This window comes from Dipodomys spectabilis, unplaced genomic scaffold (genome assembly GCF_019054845.1).
Source record: "Dipodomys spectabilis isolate Male_0828 unplaced genomic scaffold, ASM1905484v1 ptg000137l, whole genome shotgun sequence".
NCBI lineage: Eukaryota > Metazoa > Chordata > Mammalia > Rodentia > Heteromyidae > Dipodomys > Dipodomys spectabilis.
Window position 1 is genome coordinate 3,841,626 of NW_024870814.1, and position 25,788 is coordinate 3,867,413.

A 25,788-nucleotide genomic window follows, 5' to 3' on the forward strand; every position below is an offset into this window, starting at 1 on the left:
TTCTTGATCCATTCATTTATTGAGGGGCATCTGGGTTGGTTTCATAGCTTAGCTATAGTGAATAATGATGAGATAAACGTAGTTGTGCTGGTAGATTTAGTATGGCCTTGTTTGTGCTCACTTGGGTAAATACCTAAAAGTGGGATTGGTGGGTCATAGGGGAGCTCTATGTAAAGTTGTTGAACAAGTTTGCATCCCCACCAACAATGCAGTAGGGTTCCCTTTGGGCCACATCCTGTCCAGCAACTGTTATTAGATTTTTGATTATAGCCATTCTAACTAGGGTGAAATGGCATCTCAATATTGTCGTGATTTTCATTTCTTTTATGGCTAGAGAAGTTGAGCATTTCTTCATGTGTCTATTGGCCATTCTTATTTCCTCTTCAGAGAAGTCACTCTTTAAATCTTTAGCACACTTACTTATCAGGTGTTGTTTCTTTGAGAATATGGAACAATAAAAGACCCCGAATAGCACAAACAATCCTTAACAGAAAAAAAAGTGCTGGAGGAATATCCATACCAAACTTCAAACTCTACTACAAAGCCATAGTAATCAAAACAGCTTGGTACTGGCACAAGAACAGACCTGAGGACCAATGGAATAAACTGAAGCCCCAGAAATGAACCCACAGACCTATAGCCACCTAATTTTCGATAACGGAGCTAAAAAAATAGAATCGAAGAAAGATAGCCTTCCTTCAGTGATGGAAAATTTGGTTACACCTGTAGAAAATTAAAGTTAGATCCTTATATATCACCCTGCACCAGAATCAACTCCAAATGGATCAAAGAACTCAAAGTCAAAGCAGACACCCTGAAAACATTACAGGAAGGATTAGGAGAAACTCTATGGTTTCTTGGCACAGGCCAAAATTTTCTTATTAAAGATCCAGAAACACAACATATAAAAGAAAGGTTGTTTAGTTTCTTAGAACCAGTTTGGAAAGAAAAGTTATTTAAGTATTTATTTCTCACTACCACATCTAATGTCTGATAGAGTGGGAAAATTTAATTTGATTCCCACACAACATATTGAATTTCAGTCTCCAGAATGAGGTAACTTTCAGCTACTTCCTGAAATAAAAGTATTTTTCTGTATTTTGTTTTTGTTTTATTTTTCAGTCAAGAGGAGAAATCACCTGAAAATAGGCCCCGAAGACAACCTGCCAATCCAATTGTTTGGATGCCTTCGTTTGTTCCAAATACACTCTTGTTTGTAGGAGACTTCAACTGATCACTATGAAATAGTTTATTCTTTACTCTTCATTTACTTTGATTCTTACAAATTAATATTTTGGTTTGATTTTTGTGAATAAATTTAAGATAAATCTTAGACTATAATTATAATGTTAATATGTAGTTTTTTTAGTTCTCTATTTTGAGTTTGAGCAATCCTTTTCCTTATAAGTGTAATTCAGCTAGTTATGGCTAAAATGCAAACATCTAAGAGTTAGCTTCCAAAATCATTGGTGACTGAGAACAGGGAAAACAAAGGAGAAAAAAAATCTATTAAAACCAGGCTACTGATTGGGCACTTGTGTCTCATTCCTTTAATCTTAGCTACATTTGAAGTAGAGATCATAAGCCAGTCAAACCAAAAATTTTCAAGATCATTTTTCATTCAATAGCTATATGCATAATGTATTCATATCATCCCAATTACACAAGAGACTTAGATTGGGAGGTCAGGCCAGACTGGGAAAAAAGTTGTTAGGATACCGAACACAAATAAAAGCTGAATATACTTAATATAATGTCTGTCATCCCAGCTCCACAGGAAATATACATAAGAGAAAATATGAGAATGACAGTTCATCCAGTCTACACATAAACACAATATCTTACTCAGAAAAAAATAAACTAATAAAAGAAAAAATTATATTAAGTGAAGTAAGCCGGGCCCAAAGAAACTTAGGTCCCATGGTTTCCCTTATTTGCAATATCTAGTATATGTCTGAGTCAAGCAGAAAAGGTCCGATAATTTGACGTTAGGGAAATGAGTCCTAAGATATGTATTCAAATGTTTTTTTTTCTTTCATGCGATTGTTTCTAACACATTTATAAGATTATTTCTTTGTTGCTTTGTATGTCCCTCCCCCACGGTATAACACCTGCTTTCACTGTATTTTATGTGGTTATAATTTGTGGAGGGGAAGGGAAAAAACAAATAGGAATACAGGTGGACCCATTGTAACAATGAGATGTACAAGTCGTTATGGCAAAAACTAACTTTACAACTTTGGTAGGGGGTGAAGGATTGGGTGGGGGTAGAGGAGGGAAGATGGGAAGGGATGGGAAGGGGAAACAAAGGAGGAGGCAACAATGCTTGATAAGAAATGTACTCATTATCTTGCCCATGTAATTGTAACCTCTCTGTAAAATATTTTCACAATAAAAATTTAAAAAAGCAAAAATGTTTGAGACTTGACTCAAGGGGTAGAGTGCTGGCCTAGCAAATGCAGAGACTTGAGCTTAAAACAAAACAGAAACAAAAATAACAAGAAAAGCAACAGAAACCTGGGCTACTCTGAGACTCGTTTCTTTATCTCACAGCCTACATAAAACCTGCACATAATGTGCTTAAGGTTTAGCTATATGAACAGGTAACTTAATTCAACTCTTCCAGTAAAATAAATATTTTTAAATAATTCTAGCATTGCTTCCTGTCACTGCTATGATAACCACTGTGACAGCCATTGCTAGCAAATTGGTAGTCTATGAATTATGACTCTACTATCACTATCGTGTTCTGGATGTTTTCCTGATTAGGAAACCTTGGCAACTTTTGATAATCCATAGGTAAAAGCTGTAGCTTCTCCCTTATATTTCCTTTAAAGAAATAAAATATTTTACAATTGTTCTTTAAAAATTACTCCTAGTATGACTTTTTTCCTCCATATTTTTATTTGTATCAACTATTGTACAAGGGGGTTTAATTTAATTTGCCCTGATACATATAAATATACCTCTACCTGACTCAGATCCTCCATTTCTTCCTTAACCTCCTTGTCCAGTCCATACCACTACATCTTTGTACTGATTTCTTGGAAACTAAAAGCACTCATTTCTTTCTCTCTTGAAGGTAAAAACTTTAACTCCTAGATAAAGCACTACAGTTGGGGCTGGAAAACTCACATTTAGACTTCTATAATGAGCTACAGATGAGAAGCCCTCCCTTAAAAAAATTTCTTTCTAGAAGGACTAGAAACAGTAATAAAGTGGAAAAGGAAGAAAAAGCTTTGGGAATCACTAAAGAAACTTTCTCAGTACTCTCTCAGGTTGGGTGAACATAGAGTTCTTCAAGAAAAATGTGCTTCAAGACCTCCAAGCCCAAGTCAGTAATCTGACTAGGAAACAAGCCATGTTAGAAGTATTTGTACATTTAAAGATGTAAATTAAATGAGTAATATAGGAAAATATTTAAAATTTCAAATGGAGCAAAAATGTGTGCAAAACTAGCAAATGATGCATCTAAATGAAATTTGTAACTTTTTGTATTTTTTGTACTTATTTCAAATCTATGTTTATATACATACACATATATATATATATACATATACATTTAGTGTCTTATATATAATATCTATATGGTTCAAAATTAATGTACAAATGAAGGAATGCTTGTAAATTGAATTATAAATGCTTTTAAATCATGTAAATTCAATATTATCTCAAGTAAGACATACTTAATATTGCTTTAACAAAGAAGTTTGGTTTTCTGACCAAGAAATTCCTCACATTATTAATCTTTTCCAGCTTCTGCTTAGGTAAAGACCACCTAATCTCTCACATGTTATAACAAGGAAAAACTTGAGTTGATAGCTTGCTTGTTCAATTCCTCAAAACAATTCAGATCACTGGTGTGAGAAAAGGGCTCAAGGTTTATAAAAGGATTTACAGAAAAAAAGGATATATTTTAGGAAAAAAATATGAACAAAACTAAGGGTTTGGAGAAATTGAAAAATGGTTAGAAAGGTTATAAAGTGGCTTTTGAAAGCAGAGGATTTTGTGGAAGATTTAATGTGAGATCAACTTGGCAAAATTTATTTATAGGTTTTTCTAAGGCTGAGTTTTGATATAAAAGATATTCGCACAAAACTCAAGCTTAATTTCCTATGTCTAATGAAAGGCTTTTTCCTGAAATATAGATCTGCTTTTAGTGGAAACTGATAAAGCATTTCCCTTTATTTTTGGTAATTTTCCAGAAAATTATGTTACTTTTCTTTTATGTTGAGTCTTGAAAACATTTGCATTGATTTGTTTTGTCACCTTGGTTTTATCTCATAATGATAAACTCTTGATACTTTTGACAAATCCAGAAATCTGGGTCAAGATTAAATCTAGGATTTTTAGGTAGGCCTTGAAAGTCCAAAAGATATATAACTGGGATTATATTAAAGCATTGTTTAATTTATTTGTTCTAAAATTGTATGAAGTTGTCATAAATGTTAGCATTCATATTTTTAATAGATCTTCAGCCATACCTTTGGAAATTAGGATTCTCTTATATTGACTTTTTTTGGTGAACTTTGTTCTAATAGAATATTTCTGGTCTTGTGCTTTGAGTTGACATGCACACAGCCTAAGGAACTGACAGAATTGAACTTAATAATGCCCCCCAGGATAGCTCAACCTGAGAAGCACTCTTAAACCCTCTCTGCTGCACAAATACAGGTAAACCTGTTTTGACATTCACTCTCAAACATCAATTACTTCCACTCCCATGCAGAGCCAGATCAGATGAAGAAGCAGACATTCCTAACCAGAAATGAGTGGCAGTCCTCATCTGATGACAGGATGATCAATTAGTTATGTTCAAATTGGAAAAAAAAGGTACCAGAAATGTACAGAATCACAACACTGTCCATTAAGTACAACCATGATGATTAAATAAATCAAGAAAATAGAAATTCAGGGTTCTAGCAACTATCACCAGAGGTATCAGAATCTCAGGACTATGTAGAAGCTACTGAAACTTTAATAGCTTTCTTTCTTTTTTCATGTAGTCCCTCATATCTGAACTTCTTTTGGTTATTGGCATGCAAAACAGGGAGAAACATGCACAAACCTCATATTGCTTTGATGTAAGCATAGAAACAGCTCAGAAAGAATAAAGGTCTCCTGACTAGGGTTATTTAGGAGGGGTGTGGTTATAGGATATAAAAATACATTTGTATCTGGATACTTTCTAATTTTACTCTTTTTCACACTGCCTTCTTTTTTTTTTTTAATTTAATTTTATTTTATTTGAGAACATACTGTACAGAGGGGTTACAATTACATGGGCAGGATAATGCATACATTTCTTACCAAGCATTGCAGCCTCCTCCTTTGTTTACCCTTCACCTCCCTTCCCAGCCTCCTCCCTCCCCCCCACCCAATCATACCCCCCCCCCCACACCGACATTGTAAAGCTGGTTTTGACATGACATTTTGTACTTCTCATTGTTGCAACAGGTCCACCTGAATCCTTAAACGACTTGTTTGTCCCCATCTCCTCCACATGTTATACTGACATCAAATATAGTGAAAGCGGGGGTTACACTGTGGGGGAGGGACATACAAAGCAACAAAGAAATAACCTTATAAATGCGTTAGAAACACATGCATGAAAGAAACAAAAACATTAAAATACATATTTGAGGGTTCGTTTTCCTAACATCCCATTCTCTGACTTTTTCCGCTTGACTCATACCTATACTAGATATTGCAAATAAGGGAAACCATGGGACCTATGTTTCTTTGGGCCTGGCTTACTTCACTTAATATAATTTTTTCCAAGCCTTTCCATTTCCTAACAAATGGGGAAATGTCATTCTTTCTGATGGAGGCATAGAATTCCATTGTGTATATATACCACATCTTCTTGATCCATTCATCTACTGAGGGGCATCTGGGTTGGTTCCATATCTTAGCTATGGTAAATAATGCTGCAATAAACATAGTTGTGCTGGTAGCTTTAGTGTGGCCTTGTTTGTGATCGCTTGGGTAAATGCCCAAAAGTGGGATTGCTGGGTCATTGGGGAGCTCTATGTGGAGTCTTTTGAGGAACCTCCATACTGCTTTCCAGAGTGGTTGAACAAGTTTACATTCCCACCAACAATGAAGTAAGGTTCCTTTCTGTCCACATCCCCTCCAGCATCTGTTGTTGTTAGAGTTCTTGATTTTTGCTGTTCTAACTGGAGTGAGGTGATATCTCAATGTTGTTTTGATTTGCATTTCTTTTATGGCTAGGGATGTTGAACATTTCTTCATGTCACACTGCCTTCTTAAGGCTCTTTTTCTCAGTTTTTTTTTAAAGTTATATTTACTTATCAAGTAGTTGAACAAAAGAGTTTCAATCCACAAGTCAGAATATGCATACAATGCGTCTAGATCAATGCCACTGCTGCCATCATTCCCACCCTACTCTCAAGTAACATAGCTCAACTTTTACATAATGGGTTGTATTTGTTCACTCTCTTGGCTGTTCTTCAGATAGTACTTTTATGCTGGTTATTAAGTTCCTGATTTACTCTTGATTTGCTCTTCCCATGTAACATTTTGAAAACTTAATCACTAAGATATACAAGAACTATTCCATAGTTCTTCTTTCCATCAAATTCTGGCCTTAAAATATGACAAAGGAAATTTGTTCCCTAATCATTACTTCTACTGGTAATTTCACTGTTAATTGAATCATCTGTTTTGTTTCCATAAATGGTGGTCATCAAATATTAGATGTAAATCCAGTCACAGAGCTATATTTTATTTTTTATCCTGATTTGTTTTCCATTATAGCAAGAAATTTCCAGATATTCATTGCTTGGAGTTCCTTGAGAATAAGAAGTGAAAAGTGATAAGAGAATCAAAAACTGAGAAAAGAATCTTAATAAACCCTCTGGACTTAACCTATTTCACCAAACTTCATTCTTGAACAAAAATGCTTCAACAAGTTCCACCTGTTTCTAGTACCTGAATAAATTGTGCAGGCCTAGAGATCATAATCTGATACCAGTCACCTTTCTCCACACCTGAGTACATAATTAACTCTAAGCTCTAGACTCTTAGTTAAGATCTGAAAGACTAGAGACTTATCTGTTTACATTTACTCTTTGTAAAACACTGACTAGCATGCTGTGTCCTGAGTAAAAATGAGTCTGTTTCCTTAATACAGAGTACCATAAATCCTACCAAAACTTTCAGCAATTACACAAATGGTAGCTCTAGATTAAAAGGGAAGCTGAGCCAGGGGTAGAGGCCCAAAACCATAAATAAAACTGAAAGCCTCTCTCCCAGAAGATTCCATAATCTTCCTCTCTCATAGAACAAAATGTTGTCTTTACTTTCTATGAGTTTTACTTTTCATTAATAGTTGTGTATTTTCAGCAAAATAATGCATTCTTTTATACACAGTCATTTTTTATGATGTACTAGGGACCTAGCACTGGGCATTAAATATGCTGGACTAGTGTGCCACCACAAAGTTAGCACTCACACTATTATAGTTTTAAACCTACTCTTGTTGTACTTTTGGGATATGATGATCCCTTTTAACTCAATGGTTCATTGAAAGGATTTCCCTACACAATCAGTCTTCAATTAAAGACTTTTATGCCTGGCATGGGTGGTGCCTATAATCCAAGTACTCAGGAAACTAAGATATGAGGATTAGGGTTTGAAGTTAGTCTGGGCAGAAAAATCAATGAGACTCATCTCTAATCAGCCAGCAAAAAGCTGGAAATGGAGCAGTGGCTCAAGTGGTAGAAGGCTAGCTTGTGAGGGAGAGTTCAAGCCCCACTATCAACACACACACACACACACACACACACACACACACACACACACACACACACACACACATTCACACATGCAAAATATCATTAGAATCTCACAGAGCAAAATACTCTGGTTAATATATTTGAGAATCAAAGACATTGAAAGAACTGTATCAGTCAAGGTTTCTTGACCCCCATTTGATGTGTCCTAAGATAAACACAAGCCAGCTTGCCTCCTCAAGAAACTATGGTAAGTTTAAAAATCAAAATAAATGTTACTACTTACTAATACAAGAGCTACTTACTACTGCTCTACTGTACAGAACAACAACACAACATTGAGACTATTTTCTTATTGAGTTAGACAGTGAATAAGGCTACACTGTCCCAGCAGTACTGAGGCCACTATGGTAAATATTAAACTTTAGTCTAATTCAGTTATCTTTCTCAATTTACAGAGTAAATATTAAGATGATACATAGATTTATACAATTAACTTGTTTTTATTATCATTTTCAACCTTGAGTCCCTCAGGTAGGAAGCCACATAATATCCCATTATTGCAAGGACTAAATATGAGTAAAGTGGAGGAAGGGGACCATGGGTAGAAAATTAGGAATGTTTTCTCCAGAAGAAACCACATGGGAGTTACTTGAAAACACATATTTAAGAGTAGCAGAAAGGGGCATTAGCTATTCAGGGAATTAACATCTTGAGGATTACAATTACAAGTCATCTCTGCAGGAAAGTCTCTGAGATTCTTCTCTCCGCTTAATCACCAAAAAGCCTGAATGCAGCTCAATGGTTAAGGAGTAGAGTTCTAGGTTGGACCACAGAAGTTCAGGGTTTGAACTCAAGCCCTATGTTCAAGCTCCAGGACTGGCACAAAAAAGGAAGAAAAATAAATCAACAAGTAGGAAATAAATCAACAAGTAGGAACGATATGGGAAGGTATGATGGTATGAAGACATGTTCTTGTAGCTAAATAGAAAGTCATTCCTGACGGCCCAACGATGTGAAGGGAAAATGGACAAAAGGAAGAAATGATATAATACCTAGTATTACTATATAAACCAAGACAAAATCTTATTATTTTTTTGGGTCCGGTCGTGGGGCCTGAACTTTGGGCCTGGGCGCTGTCCCTCAGCTCTTTTAGCTCAAGGATAGCGCTCTACCACTTAAGCCACAGTGCCACTTCTGGCTTTTTTCTTTTTGCTTATGTGGTGCTGGGGAATCAAACCCAGGGCCTCATGCATGCAAGGCAAGTGCTCTACCACTGAGCCACCTCTCAAGCCCCCCAAGACAAAATCTTAATAGGACAAACCACCCAAGTATTTTTTGGTTTCTTAGAGTTGCTGTGAGTTAACAATTCAGGAGAAGCTCCAATGGGTGGTTCTGGCTTAGGCTCTCTCAAGTAATTATAATCAGATAGTAGTAGGATACAGAACAGCAAATTGGGAGAGCTTGGAATAGCTGGCATCTCTCCCAATGTGATTCTCTCCCTAAGGTCTGTATATATAGATAGATTACTTGTTCATCCTGGCAGCATGGTAGGCTCAGGGCAGTAATACTTCTTTCACAATAGCTAACGGGTCTACTGTAGGATAGAGGCAATCAGGTAAAATCTGTACTACCATATTGACCCAGCCTGAAAGATAACATAGTATGACTTGTACCATAGTTTAAAAGCCAACTAGTTACTGTTTAGAGCAGTATCAAAGGGAAGGACTGGAGAATGTACCTCTTCATGGCCATATAGCCAAGGAATTTCTAGAAATGTTACTTTTAATTGCCACTACCTATGCAGATGGCATAATTTTTAGTCTGTACAATAATTATTCTGGTAAGAACATTCTCCTTTCCTTTTACTTCCTTGTTGGTTTTGCTCACTCTTTTGTAATCTTCTTTCAATGTCTACAAATTAAATTTCAGCTTGAAATATTCTGTTTGATTCTTATGTATTCTATAGATGGACACTTCTTACCTGAGGAACAAATACTTCTTGCTGATCTGTTCTACTCTGCCTTCTACCTCTTTTGGCCAATGGGAGTAGATTCTGTGCTTTCAGATTTCAATTTTTTCAGTTTTTAGAATATTTATGCATACATATTATAGCATCTTAGGGTAGAACCCAAGACTGAACACGATACTCATTTGTATGTCACACACACACATCGTATATATAGTTTGCTAATCAGCTGAATATAAACAAGTCCCTTTTGCTCTACCTAGATGATAAACATACATAGCCAAAGACAAATCTAAGATTTTTGAGTGCCAAGTTCCAAAAAGCTGGAGCTTCAGACCCAAAGCTTATAGGTCCAGAGCCAAAAAGCAAGGTGCTTAGTCTCTAGAATCCAGAGGCTAATAGTCTATGCATTAATGTTGGGGGTTTAGTCTCTGTCTCTTATCTTTGGTGTCTGCACTCTAGACAGCTATTGTAATCCTCAGTTTCCACCAGACAGACAGAAGCAGCAAGAGCTGGAATTGGATAGTATTACAGTTCTCAAAAAGGCTTCAAATGTTAATGATCCTCAGATTCATTGCACTAAGTACTAAATATTTTGGGAGGCTATTATTAAATTATCAGGTCTAAAACTTGGTGATTCAGATTTTGACATTTGCTGGTATTATGTTCTTGAGCCTGAAGTGTCTGGGAGCATTTACCCTTAAGGCTTTGAAACACCCTCAAACATATCTAGTGACCATGGCCTGCTCCCTGTTCTTCCTGGCAACTCCCTTCAGTTTCCTTCTCGTCACTCCTGTAGCTCCTATGTTTCCCGTCAGTCTTATCTTTGCAGTACCAGCTCAGCTTACTCTACTGAGAATGCTGGAGGTCACCTAAATGCAGTATCACCTAAAGTTTGCTGATGCCTAGGATGGCAAATGTCCAGGTAGGTTATCACTACTTGCTTTTAAGGAAATAAATCTTTGCTCTGTCTTAATTTTCAGAATCCTTGAAAAATATTCAATTATCTTCAACTTTAAATTTGTTATAGACTTTTGCTTGACTTGGGAACATCCCATGATCATGGCATGTCTACAGAGACACATTTATTTTTGCCCTTATGATTCAGAGGAATGTGGACTTGTGTTAGCCTGGCTACTTTTTCATAGGGGCATGAAATGAACTGTGTTGAATACCTGCATTTGGACTCCATAGGGGCATGAAATGAACTGTGTTGAATACCTGCATTTGGACTGTGTGACCAATCACATGAGAATGGCAATTGTACCAAGTGAAATTTTGAAACCAAAGGATGTAAAGGGAAATATTTTTTTAATTCTTTCTATAAAACCTTACTGTTTTTTTGCATTTTTGTTATTGTAAAGGTGATGTTACATACGTTAGGTAAAAAAGTATATTTATATTGAACAATGTCACCGCTTCCCTTGTTTACTTACCAGTGTTTCCCTTCTGTCTCCACCTGGAAATTGTATAGTTCATTTTCAACATACTGTCTAGTGAACACCACTTCTGTGTTTGTTAACCCTTTGTTCCACTACACCTGTGATTTCCCGACCCAAGGGGGATGAACAGATGAACAAAGTAGAAAAGGAAAAGAAAACAAACACAGCAACAAAGGGAAAAATGCCTCATTTCCATATCTTCAAGTTCATTTTGATAAATATTATTTTTTAGGATCAGATGTGTGTAGCTACTGCACCTTTCCAATCCTCTCCTAAGAATATGCTTCTTTGGTCTCACTCTGTGTTAATTCCTACACACCTCTGTAATTTATCTTATCCCAGTGATTTTTTTTTGTCAGTCATGTGGCTTGAACTCTGGGCTTGGGTGTTATCCCTCAGCTCTTCAGCTCAAGGCGAGTACTCTACTGCTTGAGCCACAACATCACTTCCAGTTTTCTAGTGGTTTATTGGAGATAAGAGTCTCACCGACTTTTCTGCCTGGGCTGGCTTTGAGCTGAGATCCTCAGATCTCAGCCTCCTAAGTAACTAGGATTACAGATGTGAGCCACTGGTGCCCAACCCCAGTGTGTTTAATTGTAGATCTACAGACACATACTAATTACCACCAATGAGGGAAATGATGTAACCTACGTTTCTTTGAGTCTTTGGGTCTCGCTCACTTTGCTTAGTATAATTTTCCATCTCTTTCTATTTCCTTATAAATGGTATAGTACCATTCTTTCTGATGGAAGAATAAAGTTCCATTTTTCATATACACCATATTTTCTTGATCCATTTATCCACCAAGGGGCATCTGGGTTGATTCCATACCTTGGTTATGGTAAACAATGCAGCAATGAACATGGTTGTGGTGTAGCTTTAGTGTGACCTTGTTTGTGTTCTATTGGAAAAATACCAAGAATAGATAAATGGAATTTCATCAAATTGAAGAGTTTCTACATGGCAAAAGACATAACTAAAAAGAAAACCCACAGAATGGGAGAAGATTTTTTTTACCAGCTATGCATCAGCCAAGAATCTCATATCTAACATATATGTAGAGCTCAAAAAAATTGACCCTCAAAATAAATCATCAAAGACTTAAGGACAGACTTTTCAAAAGAAGAAGTAAAAAGAGCCAATAGAAATATAAAGAAATGTTCAATATCTCTGACCATAAAAGAAATGCAAATAAATATAACAATGAAATTCTATCTCATGCCTATTACAATGGCCATTATCAAGAAAACTAACAATAACTATGAGTAATTACACTCCTAAGCATTTATCCAATAGACTATAATAAATAAGGCCACACTAAACCTATCAGCACAACCATGTCCATTGCAGCATTGTTTACCATAACCAAAATATGAAGTCAAACAAGATGTCCTTCAACAGATGAACGGATCAAGAAAATTTTGTATATGCAAAACGGAATTAGATTCTTCCATCAGAAAGCATGATATTGTACCATGGAGAAGGAAATGTAAAAACTTGGAAAAATTATATCAAATGAAGTAAGTCAGACCCAAAGAAAGATAGCTTACATGCCTGCTCTCATTTTTGGTAGCTACAATATGCCTATAAATCTACAAGTAAACACATTGGATGACAAAAAAATACACTGGGACCTTGTAAATTATACATGTTTCTAGACATTCACATAGTGAGACCAAAGGAAGATATTTATAAGAGGGGATCACAAAGGTACAATAGTTATATGCTTATGATCATATAAAATAATATTTATCAAAATGAATTGTTTGAAATGAAAACAAGAGTTGTTGTTGTTGTTGTTGTTGTTACTGCTGTTTTTTTTTCCTTCTCCTTCTGTCTCATCTGTCCATCTATTTGTCTTTGGAAGTCACAGAAATGGTGGGACAAAGAGTGGACAAATATAGCGATAGTACTCATAGACATTATGCAGTAAATGATGTATTCAACTTGTGGGTATGGAGAGGAGGAAAACACTAGGGGAAAGGGAGGAAATGGGTGACATTGTTCAAAAAGAAATATACCCATTACTTGACTTTTGTAACTATTATCCCACTATACATTCACCTTTGCAATAACAATAATAAATGTTTAAAAATATAAAAAAATGCTAGTGGGGTTGTGGTCAATAGGAAACCCTTTTACACTGTTGGTCAGAATGTAAAATTTGTCAACCACTCTGGAAAGCATTATGAAGGTTCCTCAATAGACTAAATATTTTAATGTTGCTGGATTCATTTGTTTGCCTTAATATAACAAGATTTTGCAAGCGATTATTTCATTTATTGTTTAATATACTAAGTAAAGAGGTAGAATGTATAGAAGATTGGAAAGAATAAAATTTCAAACCATAACAAAAGATATGTAACTTTATTAGTTAACAAATTCTGGTTTGTTTTAATGAATTTTGATAACTTTTGTAATTTGTCTTTTACCTTTTTCTCCAAAAAAAATGAAAACTAAATTATTACTGGTGTTGTTCTGCCAAGTGTAATTTATGACATTTGGGGGAGTGCTTTAAAAGATTTCCTCCTTTGTTCTAGTGTTGGTTTTGGAGAAAAAGTCTTGTTCTTTGGACAGCCAAGCCACAGACATGTGATCCTACTGTTTCAGCATTGTAGGATTGCTGGTTGTTCCATAATGCCCAGCCAGTTCTCCAATTTCTAGTGCACTGTTACTTAACACCTGTATTTTCTTCATGCTGTCATTCAGTGAAGTGTCATTGCAAACATAAACATAAGACCCATGATGGAAGATGGAAGTTATATATTCCACCTACTTCACTGTACATTTCAATTTTTTCATAGATTATTTTTCTCAGCTAGAATGACTACAAGGGATTACCTATGAACCTCAACTTATTGTGTCAAACCTCTAATTTCATACTAATTTCTTTGTATTATTAGCTTTACAGAACTAAATGCACACTTGCCTCACTGACATTAAAGGGAGGCATCAATAACGTCACTCTGGAATTAAGGAAAAAAGAAATAATTCCCTTGTGTGGCAGCACACACCTTGCTAGAGACTAGTAGATCCAATGCTTGGACCTATCTTTAGATTATAGGGCTTGCATTTTCCAGAAAGTATTACAAAGCTTTGATTGAATCCTATAATCATACAAAGCCATTTTCTAAATTAACTAAACATCTAACTAGAGAAAAATAGTCCATTTATCAAAATGTACAATTCAAAGACAAACATAATTAAACTGAATTATCGACAAACAATAATGAGTTAAAGATGATGTCCATTAGAAGAAAAAGATTATAATGAAAAAGTTTTTGTAAAGTTCAGACTTCAGCTGAACTGTAAAAGATGCAGGGGATTTGACTGCAAGTGAAGGAAAAGATGAGATTCTAAGAAAAAGTGCAAGATTAATAACAGCAGTAAATTGCATGCGTTTTTGTAGGGTTGTGTGGAAGAATAGCTGACTATAGCAGAACCACAATTTAGAAAAAGTTATTTTCAAACACTTATTACAATTCAGGCGCCCATACTTTCTGGTGTTATGAGGCATCAGTCATCACAATTTTTCACTGGATATGCTTCTAAGTAGCTGAAGCTGCATAAGGAGAGTGGACTGAGAATACTCAGGACCTTCTCCCAGATAATATGTATTTGTTTATCATTGGTCATAGATGTCATTTATCTTACCAAAGAGGATTACAAATATAATTTAAATGAACTATATAGAAACAATAGCATAAGGTTCCTTAATCATAAGCAAAGAAGATAATAGAACAGTTTGTGTAAGTTTGAAGCAAGTGTGGATATTTGTCAAGCCTGAGAAACTATACCAATAGAAGAATCCAATTAGTTCAATCCTCTTTTCGTGTTGGACACCTCAGAATGATTAAGGTACAAACATTTCTGGGATTATAAGAGCAAATATATGCAAAATAAACAGTTTAGTCAACTGCAATAACAAATAGTTACATATGAAATCCCTTCTGAAAAAAATCTCTTTTCCTTACACTAGAGACTTCTTAAATTTACTTGAAAAATTTACATTTATCGTGGATATATTTGTCAATGAAATAAATACAAGTCGATTTTCATGACACTCATGTAGGTCTACGATTTAGTATTTCTCCTATCTGGTTCCCTGTTACTTAAAAATAGAGTAAAATAGAATCCAATTAAATATGTATTTGTAAGCAACAAACTCATATCTGTTTTATACAAAAATCCCCATAACCCGTTCTTTTCAATAGAAATCTAAATTAGAAGAGGATGGAATAGCAGAACATTTTGTGTATGTGACCTTTAGTAAACATGTTCCATGAAATTATATTTCCAGAAGTTAATTTGAAAGAGCTTAGATTAGACCGTGCTGTTGAAAGGAAGAAAAGGGTTTGACAAGCTGCAGAAAAGACTAGAGGGCAATGAATAAATCAATCACCACCACAAAATGTCAAAGAATCTGAGACAGAATTAGTGTTTCTAGAGTTTCTATGAACTTAGGTTATATTTAGTGTCTACATTAAAGCTGTACAGAAGGAATCTGACAGCAATGCATATTTGAATTGGTTGTTCTGCACAATGTTATATACCTAACAAAAATATTTTGATTTATGAATACTTTCAAAAGTAAAAAATCTTAGCACACCTACTTTATAAGATATAATTTTAAGCAAAATGGCACATAATTATCACATTTTCCACTTGATGTCAAAATTTCTATTTGTTGAAATTTCTAAAGCTACTAAAAGCAATTCAAAGGTGGGGATCTGCACTATTCAAATCTATGCTACTTGTTAGTATACAGAGGATAATGTAATGCATACCTGTCTGTTTCATTTAAACTTCAATATATTATTTCTCTCCACACACATTTGTTTTCTATACTTATATGTATATGTATATATATATATATATGTATATATATATATATATATATATAGCTATTTTGACTCACAGGAAGTATGAGAAATGATGAAATTATATAAAAACTATTGCCAGTGAACACTCAGGTTTACATTAAAAAATCAGAACCACCAAAATAAAGTTGTTCATCAAAGCATTCCACTGGATATCTATGGGTTTGAAATCAACTATTTCTTTGTCCAGTAATGCTGCTAAGATTACAAATAATTAAGACATGCTTTACTTAGATGTTTAAAACAACAACAAGAAGAAGAACTAGTGCAGACCATTAGGTAATGAGTTGGAAGCTTTAAGGGGAGGAAAAGTGTACTCTTGACATTTTTTTCCTCACTTGTGTTCCTTCCATTTATTTACATTTTGAGTCACATAGGATCCTTCTGGAATATTAAACTTACTCTCATCTTCTTGTGTTCTTGGAAAAAATATCCTCCTACAGTATTACCAAAGACCCATCTACAATCTGAGTTTCTATTCTAGCCGTGGAGAATACCATCTTAAATGTGAATAAAGTGAACCATCTACTCAGATTGGACCAAAGTGTGTCTTTACTATACAGAGGAAAATTTACATAAAGTTTAATCAGTAACAGCTACATACATATGCATTCTACTAGTGATAACTTAACACTAAAACTACATTATTTTTAATAGTTTCTATATGTAAGAAAGGTTATAGAAGTGATTTGGTTGTTATCCTAAAGGATACTTCTTATCTCTCTCAATTTCTTTGTCTCAATTCTTTTTTCTCTAATTTTCTTTCTCTGTGTATCTGTATCTCTCTGTCTCCCTCCCTCCTATATACACACACATAGGAAAAAGACATATATAAGTCTGAACATCAGAATTTGAGATACAGTTTTCACAACATTATAATTATTTTTGCACGTTCTATTATGGAACACATTAGGCCAAAGCAAGTCTCCCGCAGTTTCAGAGCAATTGTTTAAAATGTTTTGCCTTTGAAGTAATATTTTTAGAAAACTAAAATAGATAATTTTTTTCAATTACATAAGTGATTCAAGTTAATGATTGTAGAACTTCAGGGAGTAAGGCAAAGTAGATAAGGAAGATATTCAAAGTTTACTGAAAATCCTTGTACTCAGAGATAAATATTAATGTGCTATTTTAAAATTATCATTCTTTAATGATAATCTATAAGTGTAGATTCCTAGTTATGTATATAACTTTGAGTAAATGAGATCCTGGTGTGAATATTGCATTTATCATTTCCAGAACTATTTTATTTAATATTGATTTGTTAGTGCCTCATTTTCTTTTCCTATCTCAGGAATGTCAACATTCACTGAATTCCTCATGCCCAAAATTAAAACATGATTCTTCACGATATTATTCTCATTTTTAGTACTGTCAGATATTACATGCTCCTGTTTCCTATGCTTATATGTTATACTATAAATTATTTTAGGCTTTTATTTTTATTTGGTATATATATAGTTATTATTGGGTATGGTACAATTTACAGAGTAGAATGGTGTCTTTATTATTCATTTACATCCACACTCATTATAACTGCCCCTTTAAAATAATGATGCAATCTACATTCTTTTTTAAAATTTTTTTGGCTAGTCCTGGTCTTGAACTCAAGGTCAGGGCACTGTCTCTGAGCTTTTTTGTGCTCAAGGCTAGTGCTCTACCACTTGAACCACAGCACTTGCTTTTCTGCTCTGGCTCGCTTTAACCCGTGTTCCTCAGATCTCAGCCCTGAGTAACTAGCATTACAGATATAAGCCACTGGCACCAAGCTGCAATCTACACATTAATATTCTTAATTAATATTAATATTATTAATATTAACAATAATATAAATATTATTAATATTATTAATATTTCTGGAGAAGTAGTTTTTAACGTGACATTATTTTAATAATTATGGGATAAGGTCATCTAAAGGTTTGTCTAAACTGTTTTAAATAGCATGCATCCCACTAGCAATGAATGGGAAACATATGTTTTCCTTCTGGATATCCAGAAATAATGTTTCTACAAGTATTTTTTATTAAATAACAAAATAGTGTCTATTTTTCTTCATTCAATTTGTATATTCCTGGTTTCTAGTAAAAGCTCACAACTTTCAATATTTATTTCTCTTTTCATTTCCATGTTTGCATGGATATGATTTGTGTGCGTGTGTTTGTGTGTGTGTGTGTGTGTGTGTGTGTGTGTGTGTGTTTGTGCTTGCCATTTCTAGGCTTGAACTCAGGGTGTGTTTTCTCTATCACTACCACAGCTCCACTTCCAGGTTTTGGTTTAGTTTGGTTTGGGTTTGGTTTGGGTTTGTGCGTGTGCTTGTGTGTGTGTGTGTTTGTAGTTAATTGGAGATAACAGTCTCACAAACTTTCCTGTTTCAGCTGGCTTTGACTTGCAGCCCTCATTTCTCAGCAAGCCCCCAGTGCCTAGCTCTGATGACTACTTTTACACCATTGTTTCTGTTGTATGTTTTGCCCTTTCTTCCTAATTTTTAAGAATCCCTTTAGAGACGCACTGAGCCTAAGCAGCCGGTGGTGGCAGCCATGGTGGTGGCGGGTGCAGCGGGGGCCTGGCCATGAGGCGATGAGGGAGGCAGGAAGGTTTTTACACAGCACCTGACTTCCCGAGACAGGGAAGCTGAAGACATGGCTGGAGTGTTTTGACCTAGACCTGGACCAGCCAGAGGACGCAGGCTCTGAGGATGAGCTGGAAGAAGAAGGGTCAGTTAAATGAAAGTATGGACCATGGGGAATTGGACCATATGAACTCAATATGGAACATTGTGAGAAATTTGAAATCTCAGAAACTAGCGTGAACAGAGGACAGGAAAAGATCAGACCAGAATGTTTTGAACTACTTTGGGTACTTGGTTAAGGGAGCTATGGACAGGTTTTCAAGTAAGAAAAGTAACAGGAGCAAATACTGGAAAAAATATTTGCCATGAAGCTGCTTAAAAAGGCAATGATAGTAAGAAATGCTAAAGATACAGCTCATACAAAAGCAGAATAGAATATTCTGGAGGAAGTAAAGCATCCCTTCATTGTGGATTTAATTTATGCCTTTCAGACAGGTGGAAAACTCTACCTTATCCTTGAGTATCTGAGTGAAGAACTATTTATGCAGTTAGAAAGAGAGGGAATATTTATGGAAGACACAGCCTGCTTTTACTTGGAAGAAATCTCCATGGCTTTGGGGCAATTACATCAAAAAGAGATCATCTAGAGACCTGAAGCCGGAGAACATCATGCTTAATCACCAAGGTCATGTGAAACTAACAGACTTTGGACTATGCAAAGAATCTATTCATGATGGAACAGTCGCACACACATTTTGTGGAATAATAGAATACATGGCCCTAGAAATTTTGATGAGAAGTGGCCACAATCGTGCTGTGGATTGGTGGAGTTTGCAAGCATTAACGTATGACATGCTGACTGAAGCACCTTCTTTCATTGGGGAGAATAGAAAACCATTGACAAAATCCTCAAATGTAAACTTAATTTGCCTCCCTACCTCACACAAGAAGCTAGAGATCTACTTAAAAAGCTGCTGACAAGGAATGCTGCTTCTCATCTTGGAGCTGGTCCGGGGAAGGTTGGAGAAGTTCAAGCTCACCCATTTTTCAGACACATTAACTGGGAAGAACTTCTAGCTCGGAAGGTGGAGCCCCCTTTTTACGCCTGTGTTGCAATCTGAAGAGGATGTGAGTCAATTTGATTCAAAGTTTACAGTCAGACACCTGTTGACAGCCCAGATGACGCAACTCTTAGTGAAAGTGCCAACAAGGTCATTCTGGGTTTTACATATGTGGCTCCATCTGTACTTGAAAGTGTAAAAGAAAAGTTTTCCTTTGAACCAAAAATTCGATCCCCTCAAAGACTTATTGGTGGTCCACGAACACCTGTTCAGTTCTTCTTGTCTTAAAGCCCAGTCAAATTTTCTCCTGGGAATTTTTGGGGAAGAGGTGCTTCAGCCAGCACGGCAACTCCTCAGAGACCTGTGGAATACCCAATGGAAACAAGCGGAATAGAGCAGATGGACGTGACAATGACTGGCGAAGCATCAGCTCCTCTGCCAATATGACAGCCCAACTCCGGACCATACAAAAAGCAAGCTTTCCCCATGATCTCCAAATGGCCAGAGCACCTGCGAATGAATCTATGACAAAGAAATGTATAATTTGTGGAGGGGAAGGGGCAAAACAAATCGTTTAAATAGGGACTCAGGTGGACCCATTGCAGCAATGAGATGTACAAGTCGTTATGTTGAAAACGAACTTTACAACTTTGGTGCAGGGGGGGGGGGGGGAGGACTGGGTGGGGGTGGGGAGAGGACAGGAAGGGATGGGAAGGGGAAACAAAGGAGGAGGCTACAATGCTTGATAAGAAATGCACTCATTATCTTGCCCATGTAATTGTAACCCCTCTGTAAAGTTTTTTTTCACAATAAAAGAAAGAAATGCTTTTAATGAACTTGAAGCAAAAAAAAATAAATAAATAAAAAAGAAAGAAAGAAAAAGGAAGAAAGAACAAAAGTAGAAGTGATATCTGGCAAGATAAAACCAGAAGAAACAAAATGATAAGTCTCAGAGTCAGTGTCTTTACCTAGAACACTTTGGATGGAGTAAAAATAAACATGGATTTAAAAAAATCAATAAATGGTGCAAAAAAAAACACAAGCAAAATAGTATTGTGGAACTCTTAGGCACATCAGTTAACCGATTCCTAATGACATCTTTCAACCTTATCAAGAATTTTCATGTTGATGGCTCCAAACTGATAGTATTAAGGATAACATGTTGCTTCTGAATCATTAAGAGTTCTGATTGAATTGAAGAAGAGTTATCCTCTCATTAGACAAAGTATGAAATTGCCTATAATACTTGCAACTAAAGACAAATTAGCATGTAAGCTTAGTCAAACTATTTCCAGAAACATGGAATCAAAGACAAAAGAAACTTACCAATTGATGTTTTATGTGCAAACAATCTGAATCAATTTATATAAATTTATATTTTTCAAATAGATTTTTGATTCAGCTCATTATGGAAAACATCCCAAAACTTTATAATGTGAAATTGGTTGGTGTTAAGAATCCCAGACTGCTTCTGTTTCTTCTCTCTTGATGAAATAAAATGCAAATTAATCATTGTTAAAAATCCCTTTAAAATTAAGTTATAATTTATTAATTTACAAAATGCAAAGTATTTTATTTTACCTGTACATGTATTTTCACAGTGGTAAACTTTGTACATCAACAGTGTAAATATTAATGCTCAATGATTAGCTAATCAATATGATTAGCTTCCTGAAGCAACAGAAAGCATTCTTATATGTGCAGATACTTAAGGAAGCAAACAGCAACTATGAAGTTTTGATAGAACTGCACAAAAGCAATAAATGAGAAACTAGAGCAGAGCAGAATGGAGTCACCTTTGATGGTGTTTGAGATTGTCTTGTATAGGCAGTTTGCCTTGTAATAGGCAGTTGAGTAAATTTTGAAGAATTCTTAAATTTAGAAGGACCAAGAACTTGCATTGTAAAATTAAAAGTAGCTCTAAAATATTTAATCTACACCATTTCTACTCAGAAATCACATATTTATTTCTCCATAAATATTGAAAGCCTCATTTGCCATTTTTGTCATACATATGTCAGATATGTTTTGTAAATAATTGATTTGTAAAATAAACCATTTTCTTTTCATGCTTCATTCATTGTTAAACTGTGATTATAAGCACATGATTCTTTAAGGAAGTCACTGCTATGATTGTTCTCATTCCTGTAACAGCAGAGATAAACATACTTTCACTACATAAAAGATAGGTTGTGCAATCAAATATTGTCTGTGAAATAATTCTTTCCAATTTTAAAATTTTCCATAAAATAATAATGGACCTTGTGCAATTTGTGGACTGGATAGCTGTCATTCTGTGTTAAGCAAATATGTGAAATTTTAATGTAGCCATAATCACAAATGACCTTTTAAGCCAACACAAGGGGTTTACACATTTAAAGGATTATGAACCAGTGAAAAATGCTGAGGGCAAAATTATTTGAGTGCATACCACCCAAGCAATCTAATGTCTATTTTACTAAGTAGCTCACAGCCAAAATGAATTATTTCCAAAAGTGAAATCTAAGTCAGTCTAATTGCAAAGCATCATGCATTTGATTCCATGGTGTTCTTTCTACATTGGGAAATGATTGCTTGCTTTAGGACAATATTAAAACTGACTTCCACCATAACATTTTGAGTCACAAAGTGATCGTAGTGTTTCTAATAATGACTTTTTAATTTTGACTATATTTGTAGTTATTAACTTTTTCTATTTTTTAAAAAACTACTTTATTGTTACTACAGAGGTGATCTACAGAGGGATTACATTTATGAGTCAGTTAATGAGCACATTTTCTTTTGTACAACATCTTCTGTTCTCTCCGTATCTCCCAGTCCTTCCCTCCCATTTTGACCCACCAGTTGTATAGTTCACTTTCATCAATGTCCAGTCAACTCCATTGCTGCAATTTTTAGCTGTTTTTTATTCCTCAAGTCTATGCTACCTCAGCCTGAAGATATACTTGTGAATAGACCATACATAAGGTAAAGAACATAGAATCATTAAAAACTAAAAAACAATTAAAACTGTGTTTTTTCCCATATCTTAGAGTATATTTCAGTATGCATATTTTTATATAAATATGAAGAGAAACTTGGGTATCATACTTTTGTTTTTCTCTCCTACGAATAACCTCTTTTGGTCTCACCATATGTGAATATCTAGAATCTTGTATAAGTTTTCATATATCAGTGCATTTTAAATCTAACTTCCACATATCAGAGAAAACATGGGCCTTTTTTTTTCATCTGATCTTGGTTTACACCACTTAACATGATTTGTTCTAGTTCCATCCATTTGTCTACAAATGATACTATTTTATTATTTCTAATGGGTGTGTAAAATTCCATCATGTATAGGTACCACATTTTTTGGATCGACTCATCTACTATGGGGCATCTGGACCATTTCCATATCTTGACTGTTGAGAATAATATGGCAATGAGCATGGATGTTAAGGTGCTTTTATTATAGCCTAGCTCATGGTGTTGAAGTTGGCTGGTTGTAAGGAAGGCCAGTGTTTTTTGAGGAATTCCAAACTGCTGTCTAGGGTGGTTGTACTAGTACACATTCCCACCAACAGTGTAGTAGGTGTCCTTTTTCCCTACATCTCTGCCAAAAATTTATTATTGTCTGATTCCAAAATGTGAGCCAATCTTACTGGAGTGAGATGAAATCACAGAGTTGTTTTGATTTGCATTTCCTTTATGACCAGGGATGGTGAGCATTTCTTCATTTGCTTCTTTGCAGTTTTTACCTCTCTTTTCTGAAAAGTCTCTCAGCTCCCTTGCCCAATTACTGATTGGTTTATTAAGACTGGGATGGGCTAGTTTCTTGAGCTCTTTGTATATATTAGATATCAGGCCTGTGCCTTATATATTGCTGATAAAGACCATTTCCCAGTTGGTTGGCTGTCTTTCTAAATTTAAAAGATGCTACTAAAGTAAAAATATTTCAATTTGAATGGTCATTACTAGAAACCATATTTCATAAAAATTGTTCAAATGGTACAATTTGGAATTTGTATCCTTATGGATGATATGCAATTAACTACTCAAATTAATTTCATTAATTAATATTTTAAAATATTTTAACATTTTTATTTGATATAATTATTATTGAACTAGACTGCTAGAAAATATGGTAATATATATACACATACACACATGCATACACACAGACACAAAAGTTTGAAATTAAACAATTATCAGAATCAGAATAATTATTTTTTCAAAGAGGTGTTGAACCATCTCAGGTGTTATTAATGTTCTCTGTCAGGACATTATTATGTATATGACAGGTGGCTAAAATAGAGACAGTCCCTAGACCAATTTACTACAATACTGTTAAGACAGTAAATAAATTATTAGAATTTAGAATATTGAAGGCTTTAAGAGTTATTTAACCAAACCCTAAGATATGTATTTGAATTTTTTTCTTTCATGCATTTGTTTCTAACGCATTTATAAGATTATTTCTTAGTTGCTTTGTATGTCCCTCCCCCACAGTATAACCCCTGCTTTCACTATATTTGATGTCGGTATAATTTGTGGAGGGGAAGGGGAAAAACAAGTCGTTTAAATAAGGATACAGGTGGACCCATTGCAACAATGAGAAGTACATGTTGTCATGTTGAAAATGAACTTTACAACTTTGGTGGGGGGGTGGAGAAAGGCTGGGAAGGGATGGGAAGGGGAAACAAAGGAGGAGGCTACAATGCTTGATAAGAAATGTACTCATTATCTTGCCCATGTAATTGTAACCCCTCTGTACAGTATTTTCACAATAAAAAATAAATTAAAAAAATTCTAGATCTTCGTACAATGATCTCTAATGCATGATATTTTCATTATACATTTTTCAGTGTTTGTCAAATCATTGCATTCAAAACTGTCCCCTTACAATAAAAGAGATATTTTAAGTAGACAAAAAAAAAGTTATTTAACCAGTAGTTCAAAGTAGAGGCTCTAAATGAAATATTTATAAAAACAAAAAAAAAGTCAGTAAGAGTGATTAAATTTGAGAATATTATTTAAAATTTTCCAAAGTCATTTGTCATAAGGAAATACATTTTATGGTACCAAAACTGTTGACACTGATCTTAATACCTTCAGGAAATCAGACAGGTAATTACACAAGGACATTCAGGGACATATAGAAAATTATATAAATGGTCATGTCGTGGATGTCTACTTTTAATGCTTTAGTTTCTATTATTGAGTTAACTTGCTGAATCCTGATGTCATCATTAAAATGTATTGGGATACATTGTTACTATATTTTGAGCTATAGTTTTGACTTTCACATTTGAAAATTTTTATTTTTAAAATAGAAATTAACTATCCTCAATGTTTTCACTTTCAAAGAACACTGGTTTAGGCACTATCTTCATTTTACCTTTCTGTAGGAAAACATATTTACAAAATGAGGTAATTAAATTCAGATAGATAGCACCTACACTCTAAGGGGACTCAGTCTGAAACATAACTCCAAACTGCCAAATACTGAAGCCTAGACTATCAACATTATTTAGTTCTTTCAATATCAGAAGAGCAGAGGTCCAGATTAAGAAAAAATGTATGTGATTTATAAAGGATTTGTGGACACATTAGTATAGACATGAGAAATCAATTTTACAAGTTGTGAGATTTGAGGGGGAAAGATGCTTCCACAAAAACATCATGATGTGGTATTAGATTATGTGTGGTATTAGATATGAGCCTAGAAACAAATATTTGCATTATTTTTTCATTTGTCTAGTTTCCTCTTCACTGGACTCTCAAAATAAATAAGTTAAACCCTTGCTTCGATACATGATTCTAAGCATACAATTCAAATTACAAATACATATTCTGAAGAAAATCAGGATGACCAAGTTATGTTGAACATCTACTCCATTTCCTGCTTTCATGAGACAATTTTCTGTTTTATAACCTGGAGAATCATATTTGCAAATGATATTCAGAAAGCAAAATGATTGACCACCCTAACTGAAAGAACAATATCCAGTTATAGAATGTGGAAATCAACTTCTAAATGGAAAACAAGTGGGAAAGAGGTTCCTATATTTTACAAATGGCTCATGGCCATTCATAAATAATGAGAAATAACTGTGACTTAACTTACT

At 34.8% G+C, this 25,788-nt stretch overlaps 1 pseudogene; it reads left to right on the plus strand.

The window, feature by feature from the left end:
* Positions 1-18,617: 18,617 nt before the first annotated feature.
* Positions 18,618-20,206, plus strand: LOC122116897 (annotated as a pseudogene).
* The last annotated feature ends 5,582 nt before the right edge of the window (positions 20,207-25,788 follow it).